Consider the following 22141-nt stretch of genomic DNA (forward strand, 5'->3'; position numbering starts at 1 on the left):
GCACAAAGGCCTAAAAATGGTTTGAATGGGTTAATTCTTTTTGGCTTTTGAAAATTTTAAGTCAAGTCTAGTTAAGTTTATTTACAAGTTTGATTGAGAAAAAAAGCTTGAAAAGGCAATGGCATAAGGCCAAAGTTTCTAGTTTACAATATGGTCTAAGTTTAGAAAACAAGCACAAGCAAAGATTTTTTTTAAAGGAGGAAGAGATTTTGAAATTAAAGAAGGGAGGAAGAGATTAAGGTAATAATCCTAATCATAAATATAAAAGTTAAGAGTTGAAAAGATCTGACCAATGGGCTGCAATCCAATAGACAAGAATGTCATATAGAAACCCAAATTCCCTTGGACATTAGAATCAAGCAACAAACAATGCATAAAATATCAACTTGAAGAGCAAGGCATCAAATAAAGATAGCCACATCCAAGCTTAGCAACTCCATGATCTTCTTTCAATTTGCCCATGTAGCAAATGAATTCCATAATACACAAGTCACAAGTTCACAGTAACAGCTTCACAATGATCATGTTGTAGATGAACTCAAATGGATCTTTCAAGGATGTATCAGATGAAGTTTCAGATTACAAGCATTTGGTTACATGAAAGTTGGCATTGGCCAAGTCCTTTGCATAGTGAGTGTTGCCTAAATTCTAAGTCCAATTGTCTAAGATCAAACCAACAGTCCACACAAGAAGTTTTTTAGGGTTTTTTTTTCTTATTATGTACATTAGTAGTCAAAGTCCACACAAACAAACACAAACAAAATATATCACAAAATATGGTCCAAGTGGACAAAGTGAAAATGACATTAACATAAACAATTAGAATGATATGAATAATGGAAAATGAATAAGGTTTAAAAATAAAGTGCATTTAAAGTAAATGACTTGAAATTAAATGTTAGTTGTTAATGAGTTAGAAGTTAGTATTGCTTTTGCTTTTTTAAGTCATTCTTTGAAGAACACTCAACCCACTTATTGATCGCGACTTTATGAGTCGAATTTGGGGTACAACCTGCAAGTGCACAGTTCTATCGCGTAGTTTTAAAAGATATCGATCCCACAGGGACTTATGAATCGATATACCGTTATCTAAGGTTACTTCGTAAAGCTAAGGCGGATGATACTTTGATTGTTCAGGGGAAAAGTTAAAACTAAAATAAGATCTAGATTAAATATCAATAAAGCGGATATCGGTATGTAGTTCGTCGTAATTAGGGAATCAAATCTTCGTTGGTTTCTTGGTTTTTTAAAATAAATCTTTTCAGTAAATACTATTGATTAAAAGTCTTTTCTCAAACTCTCGCTCTGTTGAATAGACTATGACTTTATATTAACGCAGCTGTCACTTATTGGTTAAGTCCAAAATCACCTTTTGAAAACAACAGAATCTATAGAAACTCTTTTTAAGAAAACACTAATCGTTTAAACACCCTCGTCTCAAACTCTCGCTCTGTTGACTTAGATTATATAATTAAATTCAAATGCTTAACTCTCGTCCTCACATTTAACTTTTAAAAATACTTTTTGAAAAAGATTAGAATTTAATTAACTCTAAAAATTGCTTTCGCCCTGATTTAGAATTAATGCTCAATTTACTATGTCCAGTTAAAAACTCAAACTCTCGTTCTATTGAATTTAACTTCTTTATGTCTTTTACTCTCGTACAAAAACTTTGTTATTAAACCTGTAAATTGAGACCATAAAAAGAGTGACTTTATTTTTAAACGTAATTTAACCAACTTAGTTTCGATTCCTTCATTCCGCTTACTTTACATACCGATACCTAAATAAATTAGCCAGACATGCTAAACAGATCTAAACAATGCACAAATAAATCCATCTCAGGCAAATAATATAAATAAACAATAAAAGGGCATATATAAATTCAAACAATAATTAAAGAACCTGAGTAATTACTAGTAGTCTTGAACACTCCACCACAGACCGGTTGGATTTGTTCTTGAATTCTTCAATCGGACAGGAAAATAAAAAGTGAAGGAATAAAAAAAACCTAGGGTCTAACGTAAGGTTAGATCCGGTAAAAGATACACAATAGTTTCCGGTGTAGAAACTATTGTGTGAAAAATTAATTAAATGCTTAAAGGAATTGCTGGAAAAGAAAAATAACAATTGCAAATAAAAGTAAAAACTGTAAAAATAATGGTATGCTTGCACGGCTGGAAGAGAAAAATTGAACGAAGCAGAGAGACGGCGGAGAGAGAGAGCTGTAGGGTTTGCCAAAAGCCACTATTTTCATTGCTTACTTTTTGTAACGGTCTCCAAAGGCTTTCCGTGTAAAAATCCTCACGTTCCACTAGTCAAGCGTAACAATAGGCTTCAACGTGCCTCTGTTGCGCTTCTGAAGCCAAAAATATAGGAGAATGGTGTGACGTCCGTCACACCATGTGTTACGCTCATAACACAAGTAGGCAGGGCGTGACGCTCGTCACACCTTGTGTGGCGCTCGTCACAGGTGCAGCGCCTGTGCTTTTGGGCTGGGCCTTGTCTTGGTGGCTTTTGCTTCTTTTCATTTCTTTTTGCACCTCCTTTTCTTCCTTTTTCACTTGTGCTTCAAATAAACTACCTGAGATAAATAGAAAGCAAAATACCAAGTAGTATCGAATAAAATGAAATAAATTGAAGTGAATAATAATATAATTTAATTAAATCGAGTCCTAGAATGTGATATTATTTCATGTTATCAAACTCCCCCATACTTAGACCTTTGCTTGTCCTCAAGCAAAATACAGTATAAAAATCGTTTAAAAAATTAGCCAGATGAAATTTCAAAACACACATCAATTCGTACTAGGTTGTAAGTAGATTTTGTTTAGGAGTAACTTGAGTTTAATCTTGACATCAACAACTACCGTTACAACCTCAGGTAACCTCACCTTATGCAACCAGTTCAAGTCATGCCATTATAGCTAGCCTAGTTCTTTTACTCTTATTTCACCCGTTTTCATTCTAGCGAAATCACATTAAGCCCTTTATCGTTTCGCGCACATAGTGGAGTGACCGGTTAGTGATTCTGATCCCCTTTTTAGCTTGAAGCTCTGGTACGTTAGTCGGATAACTTCGTTATTTGGTCCATTGCAAATTGCGGGGGATCGGACCGTAGTCCGCCCTACCAAGTTCAGCACCAGATACCTGCTGAACCAACTCATCATGGATCTTTTGTATTATGTTTTTGTATGATCTGCAACCTTTAGATTAAATGATCTGGTAAGGATCACCTAACTTAGTTAGTGCATTTCCTGATATATATATATATATATATATATTTTTTTTATTTTGGGAATCATTCACTTATATTCATCGGCCCTCCACGTAGTTTGCTATTAAGATGGTGCTGACTTCTTGTATAAACTACTCGGGGTTACTATAAAGTTAAAAGTCCAGGGACGTGTATAACAGGTACCTTTCTGATCTAACATGTTGAGGTTTGTTTAGAGTGTTGGGGCGGTAATAATTTTTTTTGTCTTAATTTTTCTCAAGTTTGATGAAATAGGCAACCTTTATACTTACTGAGTGTGTTGAATTTTTGTTATGGCTCATGAAAATTTGAGGGAATAGATAATAGAAATTTCTCACACTAGGGACTTAATTTAGAATAATTATAATAAGTATTTTTTTTTCATAAATAATAGAAAGGGAAATAACATTGAAAGGAAAGATAACGTACTTGAAAAGGGGAAGTTTAAAGAACAAGGTTTTCCCCCCCACACTTAAATGAAACATTGTCCCCAATGTTTCAGAGAAAACAAAAGAAATACAAAAAGAGTAAAAAAAAAGAGGAAGAAACTAGAGTCAATGTTGCCTTCCGCCTCTTGTTCTTGGACCTGGTGATCTTTGACGTACTTCCAAATCATCAAACCTGCTGAGCAACTGAGCGAACCGCTGATCGGTTATTGCATTCCTCGCTTCCTGTTGTTGTTGCATCTGGCGCATCATCTGCATCACTTCGAGATTCTGCGCTTGCATACCATCGATAGCATCCATGATGTCGTCGTTGGTTGCTGGCCTTCTTCGTCGACGATGTCGTGAGGATGGACCAGCTGCATTATCGGAAAGGTTGAGCGGGACTGATTGTTGTGCGGGAACTTGATCACCCTGCTCCATTTCAGCGAACTCGTCTGAAGGCGGGTTTGCTTGTGTAGGCTCGGTGGCTTCGGGAGCATTCATATCATAGATGTGGCGGTTGGGATTGGTGACATCTGTTAGGGCAATGTTGGGTAGAACAACGCTTGGGACTTCCTGGTTGTTCACCATAAGGTAATACCCTCCGCCTACTCTGTTTTTGATTAGACGGCTGGACCGATAGTAACTTATATCCATAGATAGGGGAGGTAAAGATTCTAAATTTTGGAGTCGGTCCCCTAGGTTTAAGCCAAGTGCTATTGTGGTTATTAATCCACCTATTACAAAAGGTTGACGGCCTCTAGCACATAGGGTGCGGATGTGATGAAATAGGAAGGAGGCAGCGTTTACCTGAGTATCGCTTTCAAAGACGCATTGGAGGAAGAATAATTCCTTGGCGTTTACTTTGCTGTTGTTCGGTCTTCCAAAAACTGTGTTTTGCACGATGCGGATAAAGTACCGGATGGTTGGGTTATGTATATGGGAAGCAAGGAGCACATCCCAGTTGTTGGTTTCTACACCGGATATTTTCCTAAAGAGGTCGAAGGCGTGTATGTGCCACGGGGAGTTCGGAGGTATCCTAGGGTGGACTTGACCTTCTACGGGGAACTGTAGCATGGTACTGAATTGGTTTTGGGAGAGGGAGTACTCGGTGTTGAACAAACGGAAGGTTGCGGTACCGGTTAAGTACTCGTCTTCACCGGTGGGAGTGTTGTACGAATAGGAACTTAAAAATTCTAAGGTTAGGGATGGACAGGTAGGTTGATTGTGAGTGGACAAAAAGGTTAAACTAGTAAGGCGGAGCATCCATTCTATTCCTTGAAGTAATCCTAATTGTTGTAAACAAGTTAAATCAGGGTACCTGGTGGATTGGACGCCTCGCTGTTGGAAACGCTCGAATTTCTCCCTTTGATAATTATCATCTTCGGATCGGAAGATGATATTTCCGAAAGCTTGGTTGCCCGCCATATCGATAAGTGGTTTGAAAGAAGTAGAAGGTAAGAAAATGAAATGTATTTTATAGAATGGTTTGTGGTGTATGAAGAAAGGTATGGTGGGTATTTATAGGAAAGGATTTGGAAGTTGGAAAGGGAGTGGTTGAAAAGTAAATAAATGTGGGTAAATGTGAATAAATGGGGAAGGTAAAAAGGTGGGATGGTGTAACGGTCGTGTCCCAACGGTTAGTAACGTTCACATAGCCAGACGGTGTCACGCTCGTGACAGGGGCGTTACGGGCGTCACAAGCACTTGGTGTGACGTCCGTCATGGATTGTGTGACGCTCGTCACACAGTCATTCTGGCAACGTACTTTGTTTTTACCATTATATTTTATTGTTGTTATTTTGTTATGCATATGTTTTATTTTATTTTGCTATTGTGATATTTTTAAATTGCCTTGCATGCTATTCTACTACCATAATATTGCATAAATATATTTTTAATAAGTCATGTAGGTAGCAACAGTAGGGAGCATTATTGATAGATATTGCATAAGTCATAATAAAGTAAAATAGATCAATAGCTTCATAAAATAATCATAATGTAACATTGGAAAACAAAAACAAAAATGCGAAAGATAAACAAATACTAATATTAAAAATAATGTAAAAACTAATGAATAGCTTAAACTAAAACTAAGTAACTAAGAAAAACAACTTCTAGCCACTTGCGGGATCTCTAGCCGGAGGAGCAAAGGAGTTAACACGGTTTAGCAACTCGTGGAACTGATTTGTCATACTGTTCATATATCCCAGAAATTCTTGTCCCATGCTAGCTAGCTCTTCTCTGAGGGCGTCTTGTTCTGACATCAAGGCTTGAATGATGGTGTTATAATTATCTTCGGGCATATGATGTCTAGGATCAGGTATTGCCGACTCTTCGGTCGGGACAGGTTGAGGAGGAGGGTCAATATCATAATAACCAGATGGTGTCTGAGGGTCAGATTCAGCATAAGGAATCTGGTCGTCACAAATCTCGTAGTCCTGGATGGAATCAGTAGATCTAGCAGGAGAAGGTGTTCTGTTCAGGTTGTAGAGCCAGTTACTGCGGTTATGAACACTAGTCCTCGGACTAGGCAAGGTGAATAGGCACAGAACCTGGTTGTTAATTATAAGCTCAAACTCTTCAGGCCCTAGGTTTGCTATAAACATAGTGTTGAAGAGGAAGGGTATACTCATAGTCGCAATGCCACAGAAAGGGCTTAAGTCAAGCATAGGTTGACGTAATCCGATAGCATTACCAATCATGGTTATTAAACCGCCTATTTGAATTGGTGCTCGTTCATCTTGAATAAGGTGGTCAAAATTTGCTAACATAAAAGTGGCACCGTTTACTGGACGGTTCTGGGAAGCACAAAATATGATGAAGAGTTCATCACGTGAAATTGAGGTACTGTTTGACTTCTTCCCGAAAAGGGTGTGGGCCAGGATCTTATGGAAATAACGAAAGGTCGGGTTATGTATGTTTCCAGAAAGAAACTCATGTTCCTCGGGATCGTCATTTTCAGTCAAGCTTCCCCAAAAATCTCTCTTTCTGCTAGTTCCTCAAACTTTTGTTTCTGAGCTTTCCCTCTGAATTTGATACCCATACGATCAATTTGTCCCATCAGGTTAGTGTTAGCTAGAGAAAAGAAAAACAAGAGTTTTAGTCAGGATTTGGCCAAATGCCGAAAGAAAGAAATTTTTTATAAGTTAAAGTAAATTAAGAATGAATACTAAGTAGAATTTAAAAGAAAAAGAATAATTAAAGAAGAAATAAAAATAAAATAAAAATTTGTGGGTTGTCTCCCACTAAGCGCTTTGTTTAATGTCGCAAGCTCGACATAAAAACTATCGAATATAATCTATAAAGTCTGGAGGCATTACGTCTAAGTGCAAGACTTGTGAATCTTCATTGTTTTCTGCATAGTGATAATGTTTTAGACGTTGCCCGTGATTTGCCTTTAATTTCTACCGCTCCACTGAGAAAGACATTGGTGATTTGGAAAGGACCTGACCATCTAGATCGTAGTTTTCCCGGGAATAACTTTAGCCTAGAGTTAAATAACAGGACTGTATCACCTTGTTTGAAGATTTTCCTTGATATGCGCTTGTCATGCCATTGTTTTGTTCTTTCTTTGTAGATTCTGGCATTTTCGTAAGCGTCTTGTCGAAGTTCCTCCAATTCGTTTATATCGAGGATTCGCTTTTCACCAGCGGCCTTATAGTTTAGATTTAGATTTTTAATAGCCCAGTAGGCTTTATGTTCTAATTCTACCGGGAGGTGGCAAGATTTTCCATAAATAAGCTTAAATGGGGTTGTCCCTATGGGAGTTTTGTAAGCGGTTCGATATGCCCATAAAGCTTCTGGTAATTTCAATGACCAGTCTTTCCTTGAGGTGGCGACTGTTTTTTCCAATATTTGTTTGATTTCTCTGTTAGACACTTCCACTTGCCCACTGGTTTGAGGGTGGTAAGGTGTTGCTACTCTATGTCTCACACCATACTTAAACAGTAGTTTTTCGAGTATCTTAGATATGAAATGCGATCCACCATCACTGACTACTATTCTCGGGACCCCAAATCTTGGAAATATTATATTCTTAAAGAGTCTAGTTACTACTCGCGTGTCGTTTGTTGGAGAGGCTATAGCTTCAATCCATTTTGATACGTAGTCAACCGCTACGAGTATGTACTTGTTACCGAAAGAAGGTGGGAAAGGTCCCATGAAGTCTATTCCCCACACGTCGAAAATCTCTACTTCCAAAATGCCTTTTTGTGGCATCTCGTCACGTCTAGATATGTTTCCTGTGCGTTGACATCTATCACATTTCTTAATAGCCGCATGCACATCCTTCCATATGTTTGGCCAATAATGACCGGCTTGTAGGATTTTCGAGCAGGTCTTGGATGTACTTGCATGTCCACCATAAGGAGCGGAGTGACAGTGTTGGATTATATTTTCTACCTCTTCTTCAGGTATACACCGACGAAAAATACCATTCGGGCCTCTTTTGAAAAGTAAAGGGTCGTCCCAGTAATATTGTTTTATGTCATAGAAGAATCGTTTCTTTTGCTGGTAGGATAAAGTAGGTGGAACTATTCCGGCAGCTAAATAATTGACAAGATCAGCGTACCATGGTGTAACAGATATAGCTAAGGTGGTTTCTACCTGTTTATCAGCTTTATTTTCTTCCAAAGTAGCTATAAGTTTATCGTACGAGAAATCATCGTTGATCGATGTTCTTTCCGGTTCCAGGTTTTCGAGTCTAGAGAGGTGATCTGCTACTACGTTTTCAGTTCCTTTCTTGTCTTTGATTTCCATGTCGAACTCTTGTAGCAGCAGGATCCACCTTAGGAGTCTAGGTTTAGCATCCTTTTTTGTTAAGAGGTACTTGATAGCAGCGTGGTCAGTGTAAATGATTATTTTGGCTCCGACCAAGTAAGAACGAAATTTATCTAGCGCAAATACTACTGCTAAAAGTTCTTTCTCGGTTGTGGCATAATTCATTTGTTCTTCATCTAGAGTTCTACTTGCGTAGTATATGACGTGAAGCTTTTTATCCTTTCGTTGTCCTAAAACAACACTCACAGCGTAATCACTGGCATCACACATTATTTCGAATGGTTCATTCCAATCTGGTGTCTGCATTATGGGCGCGGAGATCAATGTTTGTTTAAGCGTTTGAAATGCTTCTAAACATTTATTGTCGAATATGAATTCAGCATCTTTCATCAATAGTCCGGTTAAAGGTTTAGTTATTTTAGAGAAGTCTTTAATGAATCGTCGGTAAAAACCGGCGTGTCCTAAGAAGCTTCGTACTTCTCTCACAGTTTTCGGAGGTTGAAGGTTTTCGATTACCTCTATTTTGGCCTTGTCTACTTCAATTCCTCTATTTGAGATGATGTGTCCTAAAACAATTCCTTCTTGTACCATGAAGTGACATTTTTCCCAATTAAGTACTAGGTTTACTTTTACACATCGTTCTAGAACTCTTTCTAGGTTTTCAAGACATTCTTCAAAGCTTTGTCCGCATACGGAGAAATCGTCCATGAATACCTCCATGATGTTTTCGAGAAAATCGGCGAATATCGCCATCATGCACCTTTGGAAGGTTGCAGGAGCATTGCACAAGTCAAACGACATTCCTCGATAAGCGAAGGTACCAAACGGACACGTGAACGTTGTCTTTTCTTGGTCATCAGGATGAATTGGTATTTGAAAGAAACCTGAATAACCGTCTAGATAGCAGAAATGAGAATGTTTTGCTAATCGTTCTAACATCTGGTCAATGAATGGTAAAGGGAAATGATCTTTTCGGGTTGCTTTGTTTAATTTCCTATAGTCAATGCACATTCTCCATCCCGATTCGATTCGTTTAGTTATAGTTTCTCCTTTTTCATTTTCAATAACTGTTATACCTCCTTTCTTTGGTACTACGTGTACAGGACTAACCCATTTGCTATCAGATATAGGATATATGATACCTGCCTCTAATAACTTGGTTATTTCCTTCTTCACTACCTCACTTAGGATCGGGTTTAGTCTCCTCTGTTGTTCCCTAGAAGTTTTAAAGTCTTCTTCTAGCATGATGCGGTGCATACAAATAGAAGGACTTATTCCTTTAAGGTCGGTGATGTTGTATCCTAGTGCGGTTGGATATTTTCTTAAGATATGCAGGAGTTTTTCTGTTTCGAGTTTTCCTAGATCTGCATTAACTATCACTGGTCGTTCAAGTTCTAAGTCTAGGAATTCATATCTCAGATTTTTGGGAAGTGCTTTCAGGTCTAAGGTTGGTTTCTTAAGGCATTGCGTAGGGTCCGGTGTTATTGCTAAACATTGGTTAAGTTTGTCTTCTACAAGATAGTCAGATGATTTGTCATTTTCTAACTCTTTTTCTTTTATGCATTCATCGATGATATCCATGAAGTAACATGTGTCTTCTATTGCAGGTGCTTTCAGAAATTGGGAAAGAATGAACTCAATTTTCTCTTCTTCTACTTCGAAAGTGAGTCGTCCTCGTTTTACGTCTATGATTGCACCGACAGTTGCTAAGAACGGTCTTCCCAGTATAATGGGTGTAACTTCATCTTCTCTAATGTCCATAATTATAAAATCGGTTGGAATGTAGAATTGACCTATGCGCACGGGAACGTTTTTAAGAATTCCTACAGGATATTTAACGGAACGATCTGCTAGTTGCACAAACATTTTAGTTGGTCTTAATTCTCCCATTTCAAGTTTCTTGCATATGGATAAAGGCATAACACTAATACCGGCTCCTAAATCGCATAAGGCTTTATCTATGACAAATTTTCCTATGTGACAGGGTATAGAGAAACTACCTGGATCTTTAAGTTTAGGAGGCATATTCTGGATTATAGCACTACATTCAGCAGTGAGTGTAACGGTATCGCTATCTTCAAGTTTCCTTTTATTAGAAAGAATTTCTTTTAAGAACTTAGCATATGAGGGCATCTGCGTAATAGCTTCTGTAAAAGGAATTGTGACGTTTAATTGTTTCAGTAGGTCAACAAATTTTTTAAATTGGCCCGCATCTTTGGTTTTAATAAGCCTTTGAGGGTAAGGGATAGGTGGTTTATAAGGTGGTGGAGGTACATAAGGTTCTTTCTTTTCTACGGTTTCCTTATTACTCTCTTCCTTTTCCTTAGGTTTATTTTCTTCCTCAGTTGACTTTTTAGAGTTTTGGTTCTCAGTTCTTGGATCAGACGGTCCTTCCACTTCCGTTCCACTTTTTAGTATGATTGCATGAGCATGGCTTCTCGGGTTAGGTTGGGGCTGTCCAGGAAATGTACCAGTTGAGGCAGCAGTAGGCGCTTGTTGTTGAGCTACTTGTGATATTTGTGTTTCCAGCATTTTGTTATGGGTAGCCAGGGCATCTACTTTACTTGCTAGTTGTTTAATTTGTTCGCCAGTGTGTACATTCTGGTTTAAGAAATCTTTATTGGTTTGCTGTTGAGAAGCTATGAAGTTCTCCATCATGATTTCCAAGTTGGATTTCCTAGGAACGTTATTGTTAGGTGTAGATGGGATCGACTTTTGGTATCCAGGAGGTATAGCTGGGGCTTGATTTGGAGCTTGTCCTGGTGCGTATAAAGCATTATTACTCTTATATGAAAAATTAGGATGATTCTTCCAGTTGGAGTTATAGGTGTGCGAGTAGGGATTTCCTTGAGCATAATTTACTTGCTCTGCTTGGATTCCTGTTAGGAGTTGACAATCTGCAGGAGTGTGACCTTGGATTCCACACACTTCGCAATTCTGAGTTATGGCAACCATGGTGGCTGGAGGTGATACATTTAAACTTTCAATTTTCTGGACCAGAGCATCCACTTTTGCATTAACATGATCAAGGTTACTTATCTCGTACATGCCACTTTTCGCCTGAGGTTTTTCTACCATTGTTCTTTCGCTTCCCCACTGATAGTGGTTTTGGGCCATGCTCTCGATAAGTTGATAAGCATCAGCGTAAGGTTTGTTCATAAGTGCACCACCTGCGGCGGCGTCTATTGTTAACCTCGTGTTGTACAAGAGACCATTATAGAAGGTATGAATCACTAACCAGTCCTCTAAACCATGGTGTGGACAAACTCTCATCATGTCTTTGTATCTTTCCCATGCTTCGAAAAGAGACTCGTTATCTTTCTGTTTAAATCCATTTATCTGGGCTCTCAACATAGCTGTTTTGCTCGGCGGAAAATATCGGGCAAGGAAGACTTTCTTCAACTCGTTCCGTGTGGTGACTGAGTTGGAAGGAAGAGACTGAAGCCATCTTCTAGCACTATCTCTTAACGAGAAAGGAAAGAGACGAAGTCGAATTGCCTCTGAAGTGACACCATTAGCTTTAACAGTATCAACGTATTGGACAAATACGGATAAGTGAAGGTTTGGATCCTCGGTAGGATTTCCAGAGAATTGGTTCTGTTGCACTGCTTGCAACAGTGAAGGTTTGAGTTCGAAGTTGTTTGCTTCGATTGCGGGCGGAGCAATACTCGAATGCGGCTCATCTTGCGATGGAGCGGCGTAATCTCGAAGAGCACGAGCTGGTTCTGCCATCTCGGGTATCGGTGAAGGAAGAAGATTTTTGAGATCAGGAATTTCAATAGGAGGGAGATTGTTTGCAGCACGATATTCCCGAATTCGTCGTAAGACTCGGAGATATAGTTCGATGTCGTTGATTCGTAAGTAGAACGGCTCGCCTTGTGAGCAAGTGTGTGGCATACAAATCAACGAAAGAAATAAAAAATTAAAATAAGCCTTAGTCTCTACAGCGTAACAGAAGAGTTACGATATCGACTAAATAAAAGTCCCCGGCAACGGCGCCAAAAACTTGATCGCGACTTTATGAGTCGAATTTGGGGTATAACCTGCAAGTGCACAATTCTATCGCGTAGTTTTAAAAGATATCGATCCCACTGGGACTTATGAATCGATATACCGTTATCTAAGGTTACTTCGTAAAGCTAAGGCGGATGATACTTTGATTGTTCGGGGGAAAAGTTAAAACTAAAATAAGATCTAGATTAAATATCAATAAAGCGGATATCGGTATGTAGTTCGTCGTAATTAGGGAATCAAATCTTCGTTGGTTTCTTGGTTTTTTTAAATAAATCTTTTCAGTAAATACTATTGATTAAAAGTCTTTTCTCAAACTCTCGCTCTGTTGAATAGACTATGACTTTATATTAACGCAGCTGTCACTTATTGGTTAAGTCCAAAATCACCTTTTGAAAACAACAGAATCTATAGAAACTCTTTTTAAGAAAACACTAATCGTTTAAACACCCTTGTCTCAAACTCTCGCTCTGTTGACTTAGATTATATAATTAAATTCAAATGCTTAACTCTCGTCCTCACATTTAACTTTTAAAAATACTTTTTGAAAAAGATTAGAATTTAATTAACTCTAAAAATTGATTTCGCCCTGATTTAGAATTAATGCTCAATTTACTATGTCCAGTTAAAACTCAAACTCTCGTTCTATTGAATTTAACTTCTTTATGTCTTTTACTCTCGTACAAAAACTTTGTTATTAAACCTGTAAATTGAGACCATAAAAAGAGTGACTTTATTTTTAAACGTAATTTAACCAACTTAGTTTCGATTCCTTCATTCCGCTTACTTTACATACCGATACCTAAATAAATTAGCCAGACATGCTAAACGGATCTAAACAATGCACAAATAAATCCATCTCAGGCAAATAATATAAATAAACAATAAAAGGGCATATAAAAATTCAAACAATAATTAAAGAACCTGAGTAATTAATAGCAGTCTTGAACACTCCACCACAGACCGGTTGGATTTGTTCTTGAATTCTTCAATCGGACAGGAAAATAAAAAGTGAAGAAATAAAAAAAACTTAGGGTCTAACGTAAGGTTAGATCCGGTAAAAGATACACAATAGTTTCCGGGGTAGAAACTATTGTGTGAAAAATTAATTAAATGCTTAAAGGAATTGCTGGAAAAGAAAAATAACAATTGCAAATAAAAGTAAAAACTGTAAAAATAATGGTATGCTTGCACGGCTGGAAGAGAAAAATTGAACGAAGCAGAGAGACGGCGGAGAGAGAGAGCTGCAGGGTTTGCCAAAAGCCATTATTTATATTGCTTACTTTTTGTAACGGTCTCCAAAGGCTTTCCGTGTAAAAATCCTCACGTTCCACTAGTCAAGCGTAACAATAGGCTTCAACGTGCCTCTGTTGCGCTTCTGAAGCCAAAAATATAGGAGAATGGTGTGACGTCCGTCACACCATGTGTTACGCTCGTAACACAAGTAGGCAGGGCGTGACGCTCGTCACACCTTGTGTGGCGCTCGTCACAGGTGCAGCGCCTGTGCTTTTGGGCTGGGCCTTAGCTTGGTGGCTTTTGCTTCTTTTCATTTCTTTTTGCACCTCCTTTTCTTCCTTTTTCACTTGTGCTTCAAATAAACTACCTGAGATAAATAGAAAGCAAAATACCAAGTAGTATCGAATAAAATGAAATAAATTGAAGTGAAAAATTATATAATTTAATTAAATCGAGTCCTAGAATGTGATATTATTTCATGTTATCACTTATCACAAGCATGGATCCTTGAACCAAGACATCTTCAAAAGGAAGGAAAAAAGACCAAGTTTCCACACAATACCATGAAATAGGGGAGACTTACAAACTCACTAACTAGAATGCTATGCCTTTTGTGTCAAAAATTTAGCGCTATGTTAAGTAATCGTAATTGGACTTATGTAGAAGTCACAACTATTGAGATCGGGCAATATAATTTTGGTGTTAATGCATGTTAGAGACATAATATAATGGACTATGCTCATGAATCATACCACACATAAAAAGAATATGCAAAAGTGGGGGCCTAATCTCATCCATACTTATGTTGATTTTACAATCAACTATCCTTAGGATATTGAGATATCATAGGTCCATGACATGAATGCATAAAGAAGGGGAATGAGATGAAGAGGGAGGGGAAATGGATCAAACTCAAATTGGACAAATGAGGACTTTGACCTAATTAAGATCATTCATTCATTTTGGGAGATGGAATGTACATTCCATCAATCCCCTAAATCCAATGATCTTAACTTAACAAAGTCAAATCAACCTTGACCAAGGCCTAACAACACAAGTCAAACTTACAAAGTCAATCAAAATGGCTTTACACAATTTATTTGGCATTTATTCAATTAAAAATACTAAAAATAATACATTTAATTAAATATGGTTGGTCAACTTCCTAAAATCTCATCAAAACACCAAAGAAATGACCATGAGATTTATCATAGGTCAAACAAGGTCAAAGGGTCTTGGAGAATTTTTTTTAGAATTTTTGGAAACTTAAAAGTATTTTTAAACAATTAAAAATATTCATAAAATTAATTAAATCATGAAAAATATTAATGAAGATCCAAAAAATAATTTTAATTCAGAAAATGAAAGAAGATTTTATTTAAATTTTTTTGGTGAAACTCTCATATTTTTTGGATCAATATTAAAATTAATATGAATTAATGAAAATCAAAGGAATAAAAATTAAAATAAAAAAATCAAAAAAATGTGAACCACTTGATCTCCCTCATTAATTGAGGTGGCAGATCAAGTGGTCTGAAACGCGCAATCCATGATGGTCTTTAGTGAGCGCGCCCCAACAATGGTCATCCAAACCAACGCTTATGATTAAAACATTTTAAACCAAATCAATGGTTTTGAACTGTGCCACATCACTACTGGAGCCAAAGGCCGGTCATCTTCTTCGATGATCCTGGTCGAACTGGTTCAATCATCACTATGACTTAAATGTAAAAAGAGGATATAATCTGAAAGATAAGATGGCGTAGATCACGAATATCACCTCAATTTTAACTAACTCCAAATATATATAGAGATATGTGGAGTTGAATTTTGAGGTGTGTCAACTGAGTTGCTTCGATTTGACCTCAAAGCAACTCAATCTTCTTGCCTACATTGATAGGACTTCAAACAACCATAGATCCAAGAGAATTGAGTGAGAATCGAAGAGAAGAAAAAATCTAGAAAATACCTTCAATGTTGTGCAGAACTTTATCTCTCTTGCTTCAACTCGTGTTTGATCTTGCTCCAATATCTTGCAAAAGTGGCTTATGATTGGTACAAAGCTTTGGATCCTGGAGTTTTTGAATCTCCAAACAGTGAGATTCAAACTCAATTTTCAAATGAAAATCCTCAGGCTTTCCTTTCAAATGTGAGGGTTTCAAATATGGAGGCAAAGTTGGCGTGCAAGGATCCTTTGAAATGAGCACATAGGGCCTCTATTTATAGCAAAATTGAGTGTTATTTGCACACTTGAAAATTTGTTCAAATTTAGCAATGCCATGTTCATGCTTACATGGGCGTGCACAGGCTCATGAAGCAATGCAATTAAGTCCAAAATCAATTGTACTGAGGTTTTAATCAACCTCGAATGACAAGGCAAGTTTATATGATTATTTGAAGATTTGATTTTGCCAACTAATGCAGGTCTGTTAACACCATGCACAGCCCTATCAAACCTTATCCAAAATGAATGAATTAGGACTCTTTGTAAAGCTTAGATCAAGAGGAACAATTATTATGTTGAGCACATTTCCATTTGGAACATTTATCATGGTGAATTTTGAGGTGGAAGTTTGGAAATTTCAACATGTTGAAAATTTTTCTAAGTGTTAAGTCACATACTTCATTATTCCACCTTGCTTAACTCTTTATGTGAGCTCCAAATGAGAAACGTGTATTAATAAAAGTTGTATCTATTTCAAAGACCTTCAAAATGGTAACAAATTTTACATCATTTGGATTTAGAATGAGTGAATTATGCATTTTTGAAGTTAAGGAAAATCACTTGTTCAATGGTATTGGTCCAAAATGACCTATAATGTATCCTCATATCACATGCTCATAAAAGTTGATTTAGATATTACTCCAAACATCAAAGTTGAAGTAGAAATATTGAATTTGATTGTGAAACTTGGAAATCTTTCATCTCATAAAAATTGAGCAAGTTATGGCCTTGGGAAGTTGAATTTCAAATTAGGGTTTAGACAAAATGACCTATAATGTTTCAACATAGAAAATGACTTTCCAAGCAAAATTAGCTCTATACCTCAACAAGAAAGTTGTTTGGAATGTCATTTAGAGTAACTTTTCTCTTGGAATCATTTCCATATGATGAAAATTATAGGATATAGGGTCTAGGGAGACCTAGTTTTGATCAAATGAATTCATCTGGCCAACCACCATCAACCAACTTGCTAACTTGAAATTATCTTGACTTTTTAGGCTCATGGTAGATCATATATGAATAAGATGATAAATGTTTAAGTGTCCCTTGATAAATTTGATATATTGATGAGGAAGCTTGTTGAAGAAGTTACTCAAGATACCAAGACAAACTAGGGTTACCAAGGCAAACCAACTCCAAACTCTTGAAGAAATCTTGATAAAAATAACATGTAAAGATCAATGGGACTCATACATGATGCTTAGATACATTATGGATAAATCCTTGATTGTTCTCTTAGCCATGAGGGTCTTAAACCCTAGATGTGAACTTAATAGATCAATGGGGATCATGCCCTTTCTATAAAAGAGTTAAGCAAATGCAAAGACATATTTTTGGTTTTTTGGTTAGTGAAATGATAATATACAAGTATGATACAATCACATGGTGCTTGGTGATCTTTCCCAAAACAAACCCAATGAAAGAGGGGTAAGGAGGATGCCAAGGTATGATCCCAATGCTAATGCATATGATGAGATTACATGAGGGATCTTAGGGTCAAAATTGGGGTCTTACAGATGCCCCTATTTAAGGACATTCTAACCGAGGAAGCGAAGGTTAGAATATTCATATTGACTCAGTAGAATGGGCATAAATAGAAACATATAGAAACAAATTTTGGTCCCTAAGAGACCTCATGATGCACATGAATGTAAAAGCAAATTCTCTATGGGGAAATGTTGCCACAAAAGAAAAGAAATCAGAGAGCCCGAGGGTCCATATGAGCGTAATGCATTCCGTATGGAAAACTCACTAGAGAGACTAGAGGAATTCCATAAAAATGGAAAGACTCAGCCGAGGAGACAAAAGAACATCTGTAGGGGAAATGAGTAGATCAGGATAAAACTGACATACTTGAATCATGCAGGAAAAGCGATTTCACTAAGGAAATACGCACTCAACTCAACTGGGGAAGAAATAAACTTCAACACAGGAGGAGCAAAAATTTATTATCCACTACCGGTTACTGGGTAAGGAGATAATAAAGATCTAACAGAGAGGACACCCGTCATCGGTTAGGATGAACATATCAAGGATGACTCGTTGGGAATCGCCATGAAGGAGTATTCAATACCGGTTACTGGGTAAGAATAGCCTTGATGGGGAAAACTGCAGAAATAGGATTTAAAACTACCAGTTACTGGGCAAAAGACCAAAGATGAGAATATCCGTCATCGGTTAAGATGAACATATCAAGGATAAACTCGAAGGGAAGAAAATCCGTCATCGGTTAAGATGAACATATCAAGGATAGACTTGCTTGGGGATGTAAAGGAGGATATCCGTCATCGGTTAAGATGAACATATCAAGGATAAACCAACTGAACAAAAAGTAGGAATCACATCTATCGAATGCTGGATAGAATACCATCAAAGAGAAAATCCCTCACCGGTTAGGATGAACATATCAAGGATAGACTCTGCGAGGAAATTATAGGAATTACATCTATCAGTTACTGGATAGAATACCAAAGAATATTCGTCACCGATTAAAGTGAACATATCAAGGATAAGCTCTGCAAGGGAAGTGAAAAGAAGGATTTACAACTACCGGTTACTAGGCAGAAGACCGCAAAGAGAAGGAAACCCATCATCGGTTAGGATGAACATATCAAGGATGACTCGCTGAGAATTGCCAGGAAGGAGTATTCAATACCAGTTACTGGGTAAGAATAACCTTGTTGGGGAAAAACTGCAGAAATAGGATTTACAACTACCAGTTACTGGGCAGAAGACCAAAGATGAGAATATCCGTCATCGGTTAAGATGAACATATCAAGGATAGACTCGAAGGGAAGAAAATCTGTCATCGGTTAAGATGAACATATCAAGGATAGACTTGCCTATGGATGTCAAGGAGGATATCCGTCATTGGTTAAGATGAACATATCAAGGATAAACCAACTGAACAAAAAGTAGGAATTACATCTATCAAATGCTGGATAGAATACCATCAAAGAGAAAATCCGTCACCGATTAGGATGAACATATCAAGGATAAACTCTATGAGGAAAAGATAGGAATTACATCTATCAGTTACTGGATTGAATACCAAAGAGAATATCCGTCATCGGTTAAAGTGAACATATCAAGGATAAGCTCTGCAAGGGAAGTGAAAAGCAGGATTTACAACTATCGGTTACTGGGCAGAAGACCGCAAAGAGAAGGAAACCCGTCATCGGTTAGGATGAACATATCAAAGATTAACTCTCTGGGGAACAAAATAGGGATTACAACTACCTTTTTACTGGGTAGAATACCAAAGATGAGAGTATCCGTCATCAGTTAGGATGAACATATCAAGGATAAACTTAAAATAGGGGAAGACAATATCCGTCACCGGTTGGGGTGAACATATCAAGGATATACTTCCTGGGGAAACATAAAAATGAATCCGCCGGGGAGAAAAAAAGGGTATAAACTGGAAACTAAGAAGAATATCACCAGTTACTAGGTAATAAACTCTTAGGGGACCCAAAGTATCTATCTAGGTAAGATCTAGAAAGAAATGGTCAATCAAGACTCAACCCAATGAGGATATAACTCAAGGGGAGTGATTCCATCCAGATAAACAACTGGGGAGGAAACTGAAACAATAATCATCCACGAGGAACTAACTCGGTGGGGAAAGGAGAAAGGTTAAAGTCTTTCTGCTTAGGGGGGCTGACACTCTACAATTGAAAAGAGGACATGCATCAAATTTGTATGGGGATAAAGTACCGCCATAACAGAGGATAATGTAGCGGGGTATTCGTTACCATTAGAGATATTGACTAAATCCAAGATAAACCATACAAGTCGAGTCGCCACCGCACTTCTATTTATCCAAAGGAATGGTTAGAAAGCGAACAAAAACCTAAAAGTTATAACAAAAACTAGTAAAAGAGAAACAAAGATCTGGGTAAGGGGGTTGGTTATATAATGGGAAGGTGTTAGGCACCCAAAACATCCTAGGTACTCCTAGGGAGCCCTTTTCATACTTGTTGCAAGGTTGTTGTTTTGTGAAAATTTTGTTTATGCAAACATGATTGAAGAGATGAGGAAAGAATATACAAGTTTATTTACATTTTTGTGTTTGGATGGATAAACCCATTGCCTACGTACCATCTTAAAAAAGATTAGGATCAAAACCTCGTAGTTCGGGGTAAAAATCTCAAAAAAAAGAGTTGGTGAATTGATTGGTCCAAAAGCCTTAAGGTCTTTTGTTATCAAAGGGAGAAAACTCAACCAAACCACAAATACACCATGTGAGGATAGCTTCAACATGCTAGTGAGGGGTTAACCCTATAATAAGCATGGGAGACTTATTATCCATCACTAAGGATATAGGTGAGTATTACATCTACCACAAGGATAACTCAAACCTAATAGCTAAAGGTTATGAAAGATTTTGATTAAGAAAGTGGCCATTGGAACCACAAAAAAAAGACATTTGAATGGGTTATATTTACCAATTAGAAGTATATACAAAAATGGTCAAAGTTATCTTAAAGACTCAATTCAAAATAAGTGTTATGGAAAGAAAGTTTGAAAAATCAAAAGCATAAGGCTTAGGTTTCTAATGTTTGAAAACAATGGTTAAATGTTTGCACAAAGAGTTTTGGCTTGGGTTAGAGTGGAGAGAAGAAGAAGAATGGCTAGGTCCTAAGTAAAGAAAAAAGGAAAGGATAAAGAAACAAAACCACAATGGAGTTCCTCTCTTGAGATCATATTGATGATCCAAGTAGCTCCCATCTTTTGGAATAAGCAATCACAAAGCATAAGCAATCAAACAAGTATCTTAAGAGATCCTCTATGTATCTTGTGTCTTTCACTTTGGATGAACATGGCAATGGTCCTTCAATTAAGCTCAAATAGAATTCCCTAGCACAAAAGCACACACATCAAAAGTTCCATGAAGTAAAGCAAGAATGGACAAGAGTGAGTTTAGAGATTTGGTCCCTTTAATCCATCTTCATCATTAGGGTCCTTTTACTCCAATTTTGCATAAGGAAAGTCCTAGAATCTAAGTCCAATTCTCAATTCTTTGCATTTGGTCCACAACAATCAAAACAAAACACAAGCATAATAATATATACACAATTATGTGCTCAAGTGAGCAAAAGGCAAATGACATTAACATAAACATGTGCTCAAGTGAGAAAAGAGAAAAGCAAATGGATAATATTTGCAAGAATAGTAAATTGCATAAAAGTAAAGAGCAAAAAGTAAATGTTAGTTGTTAATGGTTAGTGTTAGTAGTTAGTGTGACATAAGGCAAATTTAGCGCTATGTTAAGCAATCGTAATTGGACTTATGTAGAAGTCACAACTATCTGAGGCCGGTCGATAGTAATGTAGGCAACAACACAAGTTAGAAGTCTTGATTAGTGAACCTTTTGTATGATTTAGAAGAAGAGAATTGATCTTGTATTGGTTTAAGTCTTTTGCATGATTTAGAAAACAACCTATCCTTAATGCAATGCCATTCACTTGATCAATTGATCAAGATGAATTAGATTTGAATCAAGGAAGATTAAGTCTCCCTAATCAATGCTAATTTATCAACCTTCAACTCATTGATAAAAAAGAAAGAGGAAGAAGAAGAAGGAGATGGAGAATGGATAATGGAAATGGAAAGATCAAAATGCATAAAATGAAATAAGATGTACCAATCCAAATGTATTGACCAAATGACATTGAAAGTCAAAGTGAAACAATGATAAATAAAAAATGAGATGAAGATTGGAGACCAAACAATAAGCAAAGATATTTGGCATTTTCAATATTAAAATAAACTTGAATTAAAAATAAAAGCAAGATCAAACTTCAAAATCACTTCAAATCAACCTTGAAAGGTCCAAGTAATTTATCCCAAGCTCAACAAGGTCAAACTAAGTTTGACAAAAAAATTCAGCATTTTTAAAAGTCACAAACTATTTTTAATCAATTAAAAATGAATAAAAATAACCTAATTGAACTAAAATCTCAAATAAATCTCAAATCAATTTAAAAATTGATGAGAATATTTTTCATAGATCCATCATCATTCAAGTAGGTTAGGAAAATATTTTTGTATTTTTTGAATATCAAAAACTATTTAAAATGAATTAAAAAAAATCCAGAAAAGAGAAAATTCACAAAAAATATCAAATGACAAAATAAAAAATATTAAAAATCAGAAATAGAAACTAGGATTTATTTGGAGACTAATGCAATTGGTCCCATA

General features: G+C 36.8%; 1 non-coding gene across 1 annotated transcript; it reads left to right on the forward strand.

The window, feature by feature from the left end:
• The first annotated feature begins 11710 nt into the window (after positions 1–11710).
• LOC127098757 (small nucleolar RNA R71) lies at positions 11711–11817 on the forward strand. The gene has a single exon (XR_007793456.1). It is a non-coding gene; the product is annotated as a small nucleolar RNA R71 (small nucleolar RNA).
• The last annotated feature ends 10324 nt before the right edge of the window (positions 11818–22141 follow it).

The sequence above is a fragment of the Lathyrus oleraceus genome, chromosome 6 (genome assembly GCF_024323335.1).
Source record: "Lathyrus oleraceus cultivar Zhongwan6 chromosome 6, CAAS_Psat_ZW6_1.0, whole genome shotgun sequence".
NCBI lineage: Eukaryota > Viridiplantae > Streptophyta > Magnoliopsida > Fabales > Fabaceae > Lathyrus > Lathyrus oleraceus.